The following is a 13992-nucleotide window of genomic DNA, read 5'->3' as shown; positions in this document are numbered from 1 at the left end:
TAAAACATTCAGTGTCATATTAAAAAAAAAAAAAAGAAAGAAAGTCTGTTCTAGATTAAAAGAGACTAAAGAGACCCAACAACCAAAATAATACATGAATCTTGACTGGATCCTAGATCAAACAAACAAGTGACCAAGTAAATGAACAAAAAACTTTATACCAGCTTAAAAAAAAAATGGGGGAACCACTGGAAATACTTGAACACGAAATGCTTGAGGTGATATTAATAAGTTAATGTAAATTTTCATAGATTTGCTATGTCATTGTTATTGTTTGCAAAATGTCCTTATATCTAGGAGATGCATGCTAAAAGTATTAAGGATTAAAATGTCCAGATGTCCCCAACTTACTTCCAAATGATTCGGAGGGGAGGAGGTTGAGAAATACATGTGTGAGTGTGTGTGTCTGTGTGTGTTTAGAAATATAAAGCAAGTGTGGTGAAATGTTAACACTTAGCAATTTTAGGTGAAGACCAAATAGGTTATATGGGGGTACACTGAAATGTTCTCTCAATTTTGCTGTATATTAGAAAATTTTCAAGGAAAAGAGAAATTACAGATTGTTTTAGAAAGTAGCATTTGAGAACTTTTCCAGACTTGGGGCGCCTGGGTGGCTCACTGGATTAAAGCCTCTGCCTTTGGCACATAGGCACATCGAGCTCTGCTCAGCAGGGAGCCTGCTTCCTCCTCTCTCCCTGCCTGCCTCTCTGCCTACTTGTGATCGCTGTCTGTCAAATAAATAAATAAAATCTTTTAAAAAAATTACATGGGAAGCATTATCAAATAAATTGATGATGAACCTTAAGTTGTACAGTATGGGTACATGCTATAACTGTTCTAGAAAATACATGGAATTACTGTAGTTTTAGTATGTCCTGGTATAGGGTCATCACTTGACATTCTAATTTTTGAAATGTGTGTGTCACAGAAATAACCAGATTTTCTTGTTGACTTCGTTATACTGAGTTCCGTGAGATCTTGAACCACTTTCATTTTTTTTCCATTCTCATTTTTGAGTCTTCAGTATTAATAGTTACTGTTCTGATGATTTTGCAAAATGCCTTTCATCTTCAAGGAGATTCATGGGAAAGACTTTTGACAAATAAAGGGTTTGATATCTTTGAGATCATTAAACTGGGTAAGAATTTCCAGAACTAATGGAAAAGCTGCTTATAAACACACATGAATTATTAAGATCGGGCTTAATAAATTGAAGAAGATGATTATAGTTTTTATGACTCCTCTTTGAAATACTGCTGGTTATCTTGTTGGCTCTTCCAGATTTAAGGAAACTTTCTCTAAAGAAATCTGTGACTGAGCAGACATTACTCCGAAGAAGACACAAAAATGGCCAATGGACACATGAAAAAATGTTCACTAGTACTCAGCATCAGGGAAATACAAATAAAAACCACAGTGAGACACCACCTTACAGCAATTAGAATGGCTAACTAAATAACTCAGGATACACAGATGTTGGTGTGATAATGATCCAAAGGGGCTCCAGGACCCCAATGTTTACAGCAGCAGTGTTTAAAAAAAAAAGGAAAAAAGAAAGAAAAACTTACATACATACAAAATAAAATTGAATACAGTGAAAGGAAGCAAAAATGAAGAATATATATATATATTCATATATATAATGTATATATAACATATGATATATAAAGTATATATAATGTATATATGTATAATGTAAACATAAAAATGAAAAATAAGAAAAGACTTAAAAGAGTTGATAAAGTAAGAAACTAGCTGAAAGGAAAAAAAGAAAAAAGGAAATTTTAAACTGAGAGATTAAAGAATCATGAGAAAAAACCTTGAATTCTATATACTCTTTCCCCCTAGCATTAGAATTTTGTAGTTTTGTGATCTGTAAGCTTAGTCTTAGGAGGAAGTTCTTGTTGATCTTCTGGGGGAGAACCCTGTTGGTGCTGATTCTCAGGTATCTTTGCCCTGGTTGGAGCAGGGTGTCAGGCTCAGTGTAAGGGGCTCTAGATAGTTCTATGTGGCTTTTTTTCCCTGCAAAGGTTTTCCATGCCCCTTTAGAGGATGAGAATGAAAATGGTGGCCTCCCAGTCTCCAGCCCTGGAGCCAAAATCATAGGGCCCCACTCCTCAGTGCACCCTCGAGAAAAGCTGTGGATCACTCTTGTCTCCCTGGTCTCCCAACCTGGGACGGAATGTTTTTCTGGGACATGACCCTGTTTCAATTCTCCAAACCCTGCAGACACCTGTGGTGTGTGCTCCTATGGGGGGGGTGGTGGTTCACAGGTTCTGCCGCTTGCCGCACCCCTTCTTGGGAGCCATCACCGGACCGTGACCATGCTCTGGTTCCCAGTATATGGAATCACAGAGCTGAAAGTCCACTCCTGGGCTCACTGATTACAGCTGGCTTCACCGCTTGGATGCCTAGGAACTCTGCCACACTCAGGCATCCCTGGTCTTTCTCTGACTCTGGGATCCTGAAACCATACTGTCCCACCTGGGATTCAGGCAAGGACGTCCCTCACTGGAGCAGACTTCTAAAAGTTCTGATTTTGTGCTCCACTGCTTATTCATTTGCCGGTAGCCAGCTTACAGATGCTCCCTTCCCCCCATGGTCTATCTTCCCATATATCTCCTTAGATCCACTTCTCCGCACCTCTGACTATGAATAAATGGTGGATTTTCTCTTTGTAGAGGTGTAGCTATACTTTTCTTGGACCGCCAGCCAAATTCACAGGTGTTCATGATGATTTGATAGCTATCAGCTGAATTCAAGAAGAATTCATTTCAAGAAGAAATGAGGGTCCCCTTCTCTTCCCTCCTTTTCCCTCAAAAAACCTAATAAAAAGATTTCTTAATCTTATTACTGAGAAAATCACAAAGCACAGAAAAAGATATACCACACAAGTTGGGTAATTTGCATACCTGAAGGAAGGAAGAAAACCCTCCTTCTTCCATCTCTATAGTTAATAGATCTCCTAACACTAGATGTCAATAAACATTTATATTTCCTCCTTCTATGGACAAGAGATGCTGTTAAATGTCAAATGTAAAGTGAAGTTTGTCATAAAAAATCCCTCACAAAAATGTCTCCCAAACGTTGGCGTTGGACTTGGACATGGAGGAGGGGCTTCCTGGGCTGTGTCTGCCTTCAAACCATGTGCAAATTGTCTTGCCTCCTGCTTCCAGTGTTCTAATAAGGAAACAGAGACATTCAACTCCTCTTACCAACCTTGCTTCTGCCAGAACCCAGTACTTTCTGTGAAATTAGTTTCACAAATGACCTCTACTCTAGATTCCTTCATTAGTATAATTTTAAATTCTCCACTTTCTGGGACGGCTCAAACAGAGAGTCCCACTTGGCAACAAAGAAATACACAAAATGGCTTCTTCTAGTACATTCCATTAGTGGGTTCCAGGAGAGGCGCTGTGGTTACACAGGTGGTGTACATACAAGGGTGGCTGTGTTTTAGGCTAGAATGTAAAAGACAGCACAGGATTGCCTGTGGCTGGTGTTTTCTCTTTCTCTGCAAACCTCTTCTGACTGTAGCACATGTATGGGTACCACAGCAGTCCAGCATCTTAGCCATAAACTTCCTAGAAAGAAAACTCTTTGAGGTTCCTTTGAGAGGTAATGAAAAATAAATATCAAGATTTGGTACAAATACACTAACCAGGTCAGGAGTGGAAGACTAGTTCCTTATAGCTGGTTGAACTCCTTCTGGATTTGTGTACACACACACACACACACATAGTAAACACTACACACAAAAAGTCAAGAAATATGCTTGTGTTTATTGACCTACTGAGATAAGCATACCCCACTCCTTGGTATATATTTCCACTCAAATTTAGACACATATGACTATATATTTGGCACACACAAATGATTTGCAGTGAGGTGTGTCATGAATATATATACCAGCCTCTCCCCCTTTCCAAGCTCCCCACTGCCGGGTACGGTCCAGTGAAGGTGAAGAGGGAGTGTCTGAGTATGAGCTGCATGTGTCACTAAGTGTGTCTCTGACTACACGCCACAAAACACATAGTTTTTATTTTTTCGTTACTCACTATTTGGAGTTATCCACTATCTTTCAGTTACATCTATGCCATCGAGCTTCAGTGATCATCTATTCCTCACTGAGCCACTAATCCACGTAGAGTGTAGCTCAGGGCTTAGCAGCCTGAGCTTTGCTGTCTTGGTACAAATCCTAGCTTCACTACTCCCTTGGCACAAATGACGTAACCTTTCTGAGCTTAGTTTCAATGCGCATAAAACGAGCATAAAAATACTCACCTTGTGCAACTTTTGTATTACATAGGTGATTACATAATATTTTTGGAACAAAGTACAGGGTGTAGCACTCAGCAAATGGTAGCTATTACTATCATCATCATTTTGTGGACATTGGACATAGAAGTAATACATAAAGGCAATGTTTTGTTTGCTTAGGAGGTTTTTCAGTCTCATCGAGACAAAATAAATATATGGAGAGTGGAAGGACATGGAAACTTAGAACTCTTATTTGAGTCTTTTAAAATGCAACTACTCCTAAATCAAAGCCCTGTTTTAAAATTTTACCAGATTTCAATGTTCTAATAAGATTTTTTTCTTCTGTCACTATCACTCCCACGTCTAACCGCGTCACATACCACACATCCACCTCAGCCTTTCATTTTAGGAGTTGACATAGAATTCTTGGAATAAAAAGATTTTGAGAGTTCATTTTATGCATTTCCCCATTTCTGGGCAGGAGTCCATCAGAAGCTTTCCACACATGGCCAGAGAGCCTGCACCCTCCCCTCTCCCCCAGTCACCCTCTAATCTCAGAAAATTCTTCCTCATGTTCAATTGCAAGCCTGAAACAGCATACAAATTACTTGGGAGCCTGTTAAAAAGGCAGATTCTCTTTCAGTAGGTCTGGGTTGGGCCCTAAGGATCTGGATTTCTACAAGCTCCCAGGTGACGCTCATGCTGCTTGTCCATGGGTCATACTTTGAAGAGCAAAGATCTCCATGCCTGTAGCAGGTGCTACAACTGTCTCCCAGGAAGAGTCTCTCTGTCCACATCCTTCTGTCCATCTGCCTTCCAGATAGCTGTGAGAGTCATATCTCATCCCTTCCTGATTCAGGAATCTCATTTATGGCACAATGGACATTATAAACCTGCTTCATAAATTCCCTTCAAATGGGAAAAAATACATCCCTCACAAGAGTCTCATTCTTTCATGATCCTAAAGGTCCATGTAGCCCAGCATTACTGCCCCTTCTCTTTTCCAACTCACATGTCTCTCTTTTAATTCCCAAACTGCTCCATAGGCATCCTCCTCCAGGAAGTCTGTCTGGACCAATACCTCTCTCAGTTTCTACTCATATCTTTCCTTCCAGACTAATGATTCCTCAGTCCCTACTCAATTACTAATTCCTCCTGTTTCAGTGTTTTTCCCCCCATCTGGGGTGTAAATTCTCTCTCCCTAAATAATCTTAGATGCTATCACAATATTTTTTGCATTGGGCCCTTTAAAAAGCACCTAAAGTATTGGGGAAGTATATGGATAATTGGGTCTCTAGCAGGCTTCCTTGGAGTCACCTAGTCCCTGTTGGGAACATGAGAAATTCTGCAAGTAAGAAAGTAGCTTCCTACCCTCCATCCCAGGGTGGGCCCCATACATAAATGCAACAGAAAAACACTGGTCCTTCTATTCCAGCCACAGACTGCATCAAGAAAGATGCCAGTTTTGTCCGCCCTGGAACCAGTCTCATCTTCTGGGATTTCCTGGAGCCAGACAGAGCTGGTTGGGCCTTCTATCAATTACACTCCTTCTGTCCCCTCCCACAGCCCCTGGGAATGGATGGACCTGGACCAGGGGTGATCGTGTCAGGCATTCTCCTAACCCAGGGCTGTTCTATTCCTGTTGCTCTTTGATGGAACAAATCTGTTCTGCACTGTTCAGGAAGGGGAGAAGCTATCCCTTGCCCTGAGCAAGATTCCACTCTGATGGAACAGGCAGAACAGTCACCAGAACTCAGCCACGGAAAGGCAAAATTAGCAGTGCCAGGATACAGTTCTGGGTACAGACATAGATACAGTTCTAGATGTAGTTCTGAATGGAGAGAAATGCTTTTTGTCAAGGAAGTTTCTCAGAAGGTAGTTTTAAAGGACTGGCACAATGCTAGCCTGCAAGGAAGGAGAATGTTCTGTACCAAAGGAATGTGTAAGTCTCAATTCAATTGAACATGAATTTATTAAGTGCTCCTTATGTGCCTGGCCCCTAGCTGGATGCTCTGGGAATGTGAGCAAGACATACTTCTAAACTATGATCTACAATCAGGGGACAAAATAAAGAAAAAAAAAGACTCAAAGATAACTGGTATTTTATTTTTTATTTCAGCTTTATTGAAGTATAACATAAATTGCAAGACATACGCAATATACATTGTGGTGATTTGATAAAAATATCCATTGTGAAAATTTTCAGTATGATTTCCTCACTGTAAAAAGGATTAATGATGGTACTTTAATCTAAATGTTTTATTAAAAAACTAAATATGTGAAAGTGTGTGTACAAAAAGCATCTGTGTTTCCCTCCCTTCATCGTTACAGGTAGAGGGCCTTCACCTGGAGCTTTGGTTTACAACGTGGTCCCTGGACCAGCAGTATCAGCATCACCTGGGAACTTGTTAGAAGTACAAGTTCTGAGCCCCACCCAGACCTCCTGAATTCCAAACACTTGGGTCAGGACCCAACAATATGTGCTTTCAGATATCCTCCAGGAGAGGTGACATCCACTGAAGTTTGAGCACCACTGAGTACTATTTCTGGCCTTTCACCAGTTCTCTCTGTGTGTCTTTCATTCGTCAGTCAAAGAGACAGTACTGATCATATCCAGCTCAGCTTTTTCCGTTTCCTTTTTTCATCCAGAACCAACCTGACGGAGGACACATGCATTCCAACTTGTTCGTACATAAGAAATCGAATAAAAGCAGGCTCTCTCTTGTAGGGGGAGGCAGGGTATGCATAGCACTACTTGTGATGACGTCCAAGACTGCCTGATTTAGTGATGCAGCGTTAGCAACCCAATTAGGCTACAGCTGATGGTTTAATCATCAATTGATTATCAATTGGTTCCAAACATTTAAGGGGAAAATGGGGTGTTTTTTATTGCCTCTACAGCTCCAGCAATAGGTTGTATTGAAAAGTGGGCAGGATGCAGATTCAGATCACATGCAGTAGAGACGTAGTTGAGAGACTCACAGAAGAACCAGAGGAAATCCTAGAACTTTGTAAGTAAACAGAACTTTAGAAATGATCAGTTGTTACCGCTCCTGTTACAGATAAATAAGTAGAGCGTGGAAGAAACTGAATGGTTTGCTCAAGGTCACGTTGCTAGTTACTGGGGGGAAACAAGACCAGAAACCAGGACACTTGGCTCTTAGTTGTGCACTTTCTGAGCAGGTGGACCCAAGGAGAAAAGGGTACAGAAAATTTAAAGTCCAAGAATGCAGATATGGCCAAGTAGAAGAACCAGCCCCAGGGGTTTTCAGCAGGGGCAGTGGGTTCAAAGAAAAGTGCTTTGTGCTCAGAGGAATGCTCTGGCTCCAGTCCACGAGTGCATGCTCTGTTGTCCCCTCACAGAGCTGAGGCTCAAGCTACACAGCCAGCTCAGTGTGATCTGAACACTGTTTTGTTTTCTTGTGATTTTTGTAATGATTTTCTTTCTGCCTACAGTCTTTCCCTCTTGCTCATATGTGGCAAAATCCAATCCATCCATGGAGAGAGCCAATTAACTCCAATGCCACTCCTTTATAAAGTCTTCTGATTTCACCAATCAATCCTCATCTTGTGCCAGCCGCAAATGATCATTCTCTACTCTGAATTCCCAAGACACTTTATTTTTACATTACTAATGATAACTTTCTACTTGGTGTTACAGCTATGCTTTGTCCCTTGTATTAGAATATAAGCTCCTTAAGGGCAGGGGCCATTTTTTTTTTTTCTGTCTCTCTCGAGTTCCCTTTATTTTCTTATTGAAGTACCATTAACATATAGTGTTGTTATATTACTCTCAGGTGAAGTATATAATGATGCAGCAATTCCACACATTTCTCAGTGCTCATCAAGGTATGTACTCTTAATTCCCTTTATCTGTTTCACCCAATCCCCAACCACTTCCCTTTGGCAACCACCAGGCTGTTCTTTGTATTTAAGGGTCTGTTTTTTTTGTCTCTTTGTTTGTTTGCCTTGTTACTTAATTTCTACATCTCAGTGAAATCATATGGTGTTTGTCTTTCTCTGACTGACTTATTTCACTTACCATTACACCTTTAGGTCCACCCATGTTGTTGTAAATGGTAAGATCATTTTTTTCAATGGCTGAGTAATATTCCACTGTGTGTGTATGTGTGTGTGTGTGTGTGTGTGTGTGTGTGTGTGTGAGAGAGAGAGAGAGAGAGATCTTTATCCATTCCTCTGTTGATGGGCACTTGTGTTGCTTCCATATCCTGGTTAATGTATATAATGCTTCAATAAGTATAAGGGTGCATATATGTTTTTGAGTTAGTGTAAATAAGTTTTTGCACAGCAAAGGAAATCATCAACAAAACAAAAATCAACCTACTCAATGAGAAAATATTTGCAAATGATATATCCAATAAGGGGTTAATATCCAAAATACATAAAGTGAGCTTATATAACTTGACACCAAAAATATTCCTTTAAAAAATGAGCAAAGACCTACAGACACACGGAAAGATGCTCAGCATTACTTATCATCAGGGAAATGCAAATTAAAACTACAAAGATGTATCACTTTACACTTGTCAGAGGACTAAAATTTAAAAAAAGACAAGAAATAACAAGTGTTGATGAGGATATGGAGAAAAAGGAAACCTCATGCACTGTTGTGTAGCAATGTAAACTGGTGCAGCCACTGTGGAAAATAGTGTGCATGTTCCTAAAAAAAATTAAAAATAGAATTACCATATGATCAAGTAATTCCTCTACTGGGTATTTACCTAAAGAAAACAAACACACTTTTTCTAGTGTCTTTTAATAATAATTCTTTTTGAAGACACAACTGAAAAGTAGACAAGTTAATAAAAAAAAAAGGAGAAAGAGCAAAGATACATCATTCACTCCACAATAAAATGTTTCCCTACCAACATACCATGGAGGCCTAGTTTCCACATGCTCAGGAGTACTCCAAATTATTGTGCAGGGAGAACAGACTGCATTCAGTATGATGATGTCAAACCAAACGTGTACTGGTTTTGGCCCCAACTTAAGTGAAGTTGGTCATTCTAAAGTCCTGTAGGATATATTGGATCCCATAGCCAAAGTAGAGAGCAAACCAGTCAGCTTCCAGACAGGTGTTACCTACCACCAGCCCAGGTGGTAGGTAACATCTGCAACATAAGACAAATATTCACAAGGATGTTCAGGAGTGGGAGGAGAGGCAGAGCAGGGACCTTAAAGGGAAGGACAGTGAAGCTCTGTGACTACCTCCAGATGACCCCAGTGATCCCAGTGAAGAGCATGAGGAACAGCACAACCATTGTGATCCACAGAGTCTGCAAAAAGCAGACTTAGCCACTGTGCCAGCACCAGGCAAAGAAAAGTCACCAGCAGAGCAAGCAGTGAGGAGCAAACATAGACAACATGGCCAGAGAGTGGAGTGGGGGTGGGGCTGCCTGGAAAAACTAGTCTCCTTAGAGTCAGCTTCTCTGCTGCAGGTACAGTCTCTCTCTGCACCTGCACTTCATTCCCCCCATTTTTCCTCTCAGGCTGATACCTGAAGATGAGAACACAAAGAGCCATCTGGGAGTAAATTAACAGGGACCCAATTGACCTGAAGTTCACAAGATCGGTGAGTCCAAAGAAGAATGCCATGATTGGTGCAATAATGCCCAAGATCATAGTGGCCACAATGGAAGCATAAGTGCCAGCTTGGATCCTGGCAAGGACAGGGAACAGGAGAACATCCTTTGCCACCATATATATCAACTGACATATGGGGAGCATAAAGCCCAAAAGGCTGGCAGAAAGACTGAAGACAAATACAAAAGCTACAACATAATAGGCAGGGGCCCAACCAATGTGGAGAAATGTCTCAGACAAGGTGCTCCCAGGTTGAAGCTGGTAGTAAGGAACTATGAGTCTAAGTGCTGCAGAGACACCAAGATACACCAAAACACAGATGAGCAGTGAAATCACCATGCCCATGGGGATGGAATGCTTGGTAGTCTGGGCTTCCTCAACTTTGGGAAGAATATTGTGGGAACCAACAAGTGCATAAAACCAGGTAGCTACACCATGGAATGTCCCCTCAAAGCCAAAGGCAAAAATCCTCCTGAGCCCAAAGGGTCCAAGCCAGAGGTGTCATTGAGTCCAGTGTGTATGCACTCCTCTTCTGTGAGCTTCCAGTTGTGCAGGTCCCTCTTAGTGAAGCCAAAGATGATGACAAACCTGAGAACCAAAAGTTTCACCAATGTGACCCCTTTAGTAACCATGAAAAGCAGACCATTGCTCAGAGTCTGAAACTCCATGAGCAACAACACCAGCCCCACCCTAAGAAACCTAGATAATCTGCAAAGATTTCAGGAACATGCACTAAAATGCTCTCATACAGGGTCTGAGAGATCCAGTTCCCAAGCAGACAGGCGAAAGCCAAGGTCCAGGCTTGGGTCACATAGGCTTTATTAGCAACAAGGGAGAGGATGAGGTTCCAGCCAGTGATGAAAGCCCAAATTTCACCCATAGTGACATAGGCATAGAGATATGCTGAGCCAGGATTGGGAATCTGGGCACTAAACTCTGCGTAGCACAGCCCAGCCAACACAGAAGATAGGCCGGCCACCAAAAAACAGATCACAATGGATGGTCCTGCTTGATTGCCGGCCACCTCACCAGCCACGATATACACACCTACACCCAATGTGAGGCCCACACCCAGGGCCACTAAAACCAGAGTGCTAAGACTTCTGTTGGGGCAGACTCAGGTACCAGCTGCTCCAGCATGAATCTGCATACCATCTTTTGAACAAATCTATGAAGTGCCTGTCATAACATTCTAGCTGGAATTGAAGAGGATTCCAGGATCAGAGAGCTGTAACAAGCCCAGGTTGCCCAGAGGCTCAGATTGTGTTCAGTGAGGCTAAGTTAAGCCAAGCTGGGTTGGGGCCACTGAGTTCCCTTGCTCAGGCTTCAAAGCTACTGTAACATATTTTATCTGGTATATGTTATCTCTCCATAATGCCTAAATAAATAAGAAATGTTTAGTGAAAAATGGTGTTTAACTCACCGACCAAAATCCAGATGTCTCATGTCACCTGTGGCATCACAAATATCACAGAAATTGACATCAAATGACACCATAGAAAAATCAACCCTATTTTCCTCCCAGAAAAAGGGCTAAATACCTCCCAACACTCTCCTTTTTTGCATACCATATGACATAATCCTAGTTGAGTTCCTCTAAGTTATGTAGCTTCATGTATTAATGAAGCTGTAAGACCCAACAGGACATGAATGTATTGTGTTATAGTTCTCATGTGGGATGTTTGCTTGGTGCTGGAGTGTGATTTATGACACATAAATTCATGGACCAGAAGGCCAACTTGCAATAGTACAATCATTTTTTAAATATTACCTGAGTTTAAAATACAAATATTGATCCCTGGTCTTACAACCCTTAGCCCTAAATTCAGCTAAGGTCAGATGGCAGTTTAGCCCACTTTCTCTTCATTCTGCATGATCTATTCAGCTGTACTGCTGGCAAAGAATGTACTGTCCACTCCTTCCCTTTACTCACTAGGCCCAAGGGGGTGCTATGAACAAAGAACAGGGAGAAAGAGGCAGAGTCTACATAACCACCTGCAAGAAGGAGAGGACCAGACTGTCTGGAAAGGAAACACTAGAGAAATGGGGGCAGCAGCCAACTCAAGGTCCAGACTGAGAAGGGAGAGGAGAAAGGAAAGAGAAAGATGTTTTATAAATTCTCACATTTAATAAACCTCACCCAAAGTATCCAGACAAAAATTAACTACAGTTTTTATATCCATAGCTATGAGAGTGTGATGGGTAGGAAGAAAAGAAATAAGTCACCTAACTCAGTGGCTCATAACCTAAACAACTCCTTCTGTCTCCTCCCTTTTTGGGTCCCAGGAGAGAAGGTTAACTCACATCTGCAGACAGTCTCCTCTCTGGCCACATTGTGCTCCATACACACCCTGAGCCATCTGGGATGTCAGCCGATAGGGACCTGGAGACTCTGTTATGCACTGTGAGCTTGTATTAAAACCCTCACTTTTAACTTCCTATTAATTTTTCACAAGGAGTTATTTTTAACTCACTCAAACTATAGTTTGAATGTGTTTTCTTGATGAAGGAACACCACATATGGTTCCCTCTCCCACCTCCTCCCTTCCTGCTATTCAAATGGCCCCCTCCTCAAGGGGAGCAAGGATTGGGATGAACATTTCACAGCAATGTCCTGGAATGAGTAGTGGAGATCAGAGAACAAAGTCATGCAGCCCCCACTCTCCTCCCTACTCGTGCTTTGGTTTTGAGAGAATTTGAAGAAGTGTTGTCAGACGTTTTTAAACACAGAAAGATCAAGTCAAAATTGAAACGTCTTCCTTATAGATGTTCAAAAGGAACCCCTGGGTTATGGGCCCGACCTATCTACAAATCCATCTTAACTCCTTATTTGCCACCTACCAGTTCCAATGTTATGATTTACCAACAACCACATGAGACAGATAAGGAGGGTCAATTTTTAACTCATGGAATCTTTTTATACTGCATAAACTATGAACCAAGAAGGGTATTCCTCAATCAGAAATGAACAGTCAAGGCAAGTGCTTGTCAGATTCTCAGATGTCTACCTAGTTGATGGAAGATAAGAGTAGTAAGGGTCACATTTTCCAGTATTGGCAAGGCTAGTGAGTCAGCCTGCGAAGATTTCATGGAAGAGGTGTAATTATCCTATCTTGACACTGTGTATAACTCTTTCCCAGAAAACATCAGTTCAAGCTATAGCTTCAGCCTGGGCCATGAGCCGATGAATAGAGCCTCTTTTAGGCCTTCCTTCCCTGCCACCACCGAGAACACAAACTCCACCATACCTTGAACTAATAAATACATCTTTCCCAGGTAGAGAGATCCAGGTAAATATATGCTACAGATATTGATACAGATCTAGATATGAATATGAAATATTAATAATAATTACTATAAAAAATTCTCAGTCTTGGTCTGTGCAGAAAAGGCCAGTAGAGTTAAACCACTGCAGTAGTAAAAAGTGTGTGACTTCTCTCCTGGGGAAAGAGAAGGGAATGTCAGTTTCTCTGAAAAGCTGGAAAGGAAGCTGAAATAACTAAATCCAACTCATACTAAGGAAAATAAATACCCCAACTTCTCTCCCAGGAGTCTTCTGAGTACAACTTCAACAGATGGATCACTTACCAGGCATCCTACCACTTGTGATCTTACTTTCTACTGTATTCTGTTTGCATGTTACTTGGAAGAAGCCTTTGTCTCCCTTTCTAAAATAAAACCTTCTCAAGGTAGAACCTGCTTCATAGTTTCTCAAACAGGAACGAAACCCTAATTCTGCAAGTGAATATTACTAGGTGCACCCAAGACTTGAACTTGAAGGCATGGTGGCCCCCATTCCCCTGCCAAATTGCTCATTAGGCCAAGAGGAAACATAGCCACCTCCTTCAACTCACCTATCTACTTTACCAGCCCCAGCACTACACCTCTCCAATTCCATCCCAGTCTGGCAGAGGCTGAATTCTAAGTCAGTGAAAACCTATCTTGATGCAGACTAATGCAAACCAGACCAACTGTATGTAGACCAAACCCAACCAGCCAAATGTAGACCAAAATCCACATAGATGGAGACCAAAACGATTTTGTTTCCTCCCCACAGTATCTATGGAGCCTCAGCAACTACACTATTAAAATGACGCACACACTACACTAGTAAAATGACGCCATGAT

At 41.4% G+C, this 13992-nt stretch overlaps 1 pseudogene across 1 annotated transcript; it reads right to left on the bottom strand.

The window, feature by feature from the left end:
• Positions 1-9359: 9359 nt before the first annotated feature.
• LOC308347073 (cationic amino acid transporter 3-like) lies at positions 9360-13459 on the bottom strand (annotated as a pseudogene). Its single transcript has 2 exons — positions 13453-13459; positions 9360-10980 (listed from the first exon to the last, which is right to left on the bottom strand). The product of its transcript is annotated as a cationic amino acid transporter 3-like (transcript).
• Positions 13460-13992: the final 533 nt, after the last annotated feature.

The sequence above is a fragment of the Martes martes genome (genome assembly GCF_963455335.1).
Source record: "Martes martes genome assembly, chromosome: 8".
Lineage (NCBI taxonomy): Eukaryota > Metazoa > Chordata > Mammalia > Carnivora > Mustelidae > Martes > Martes martes.
This window is presented reverse-complemented; position numbering and strand designations above follow the sequence as displayed.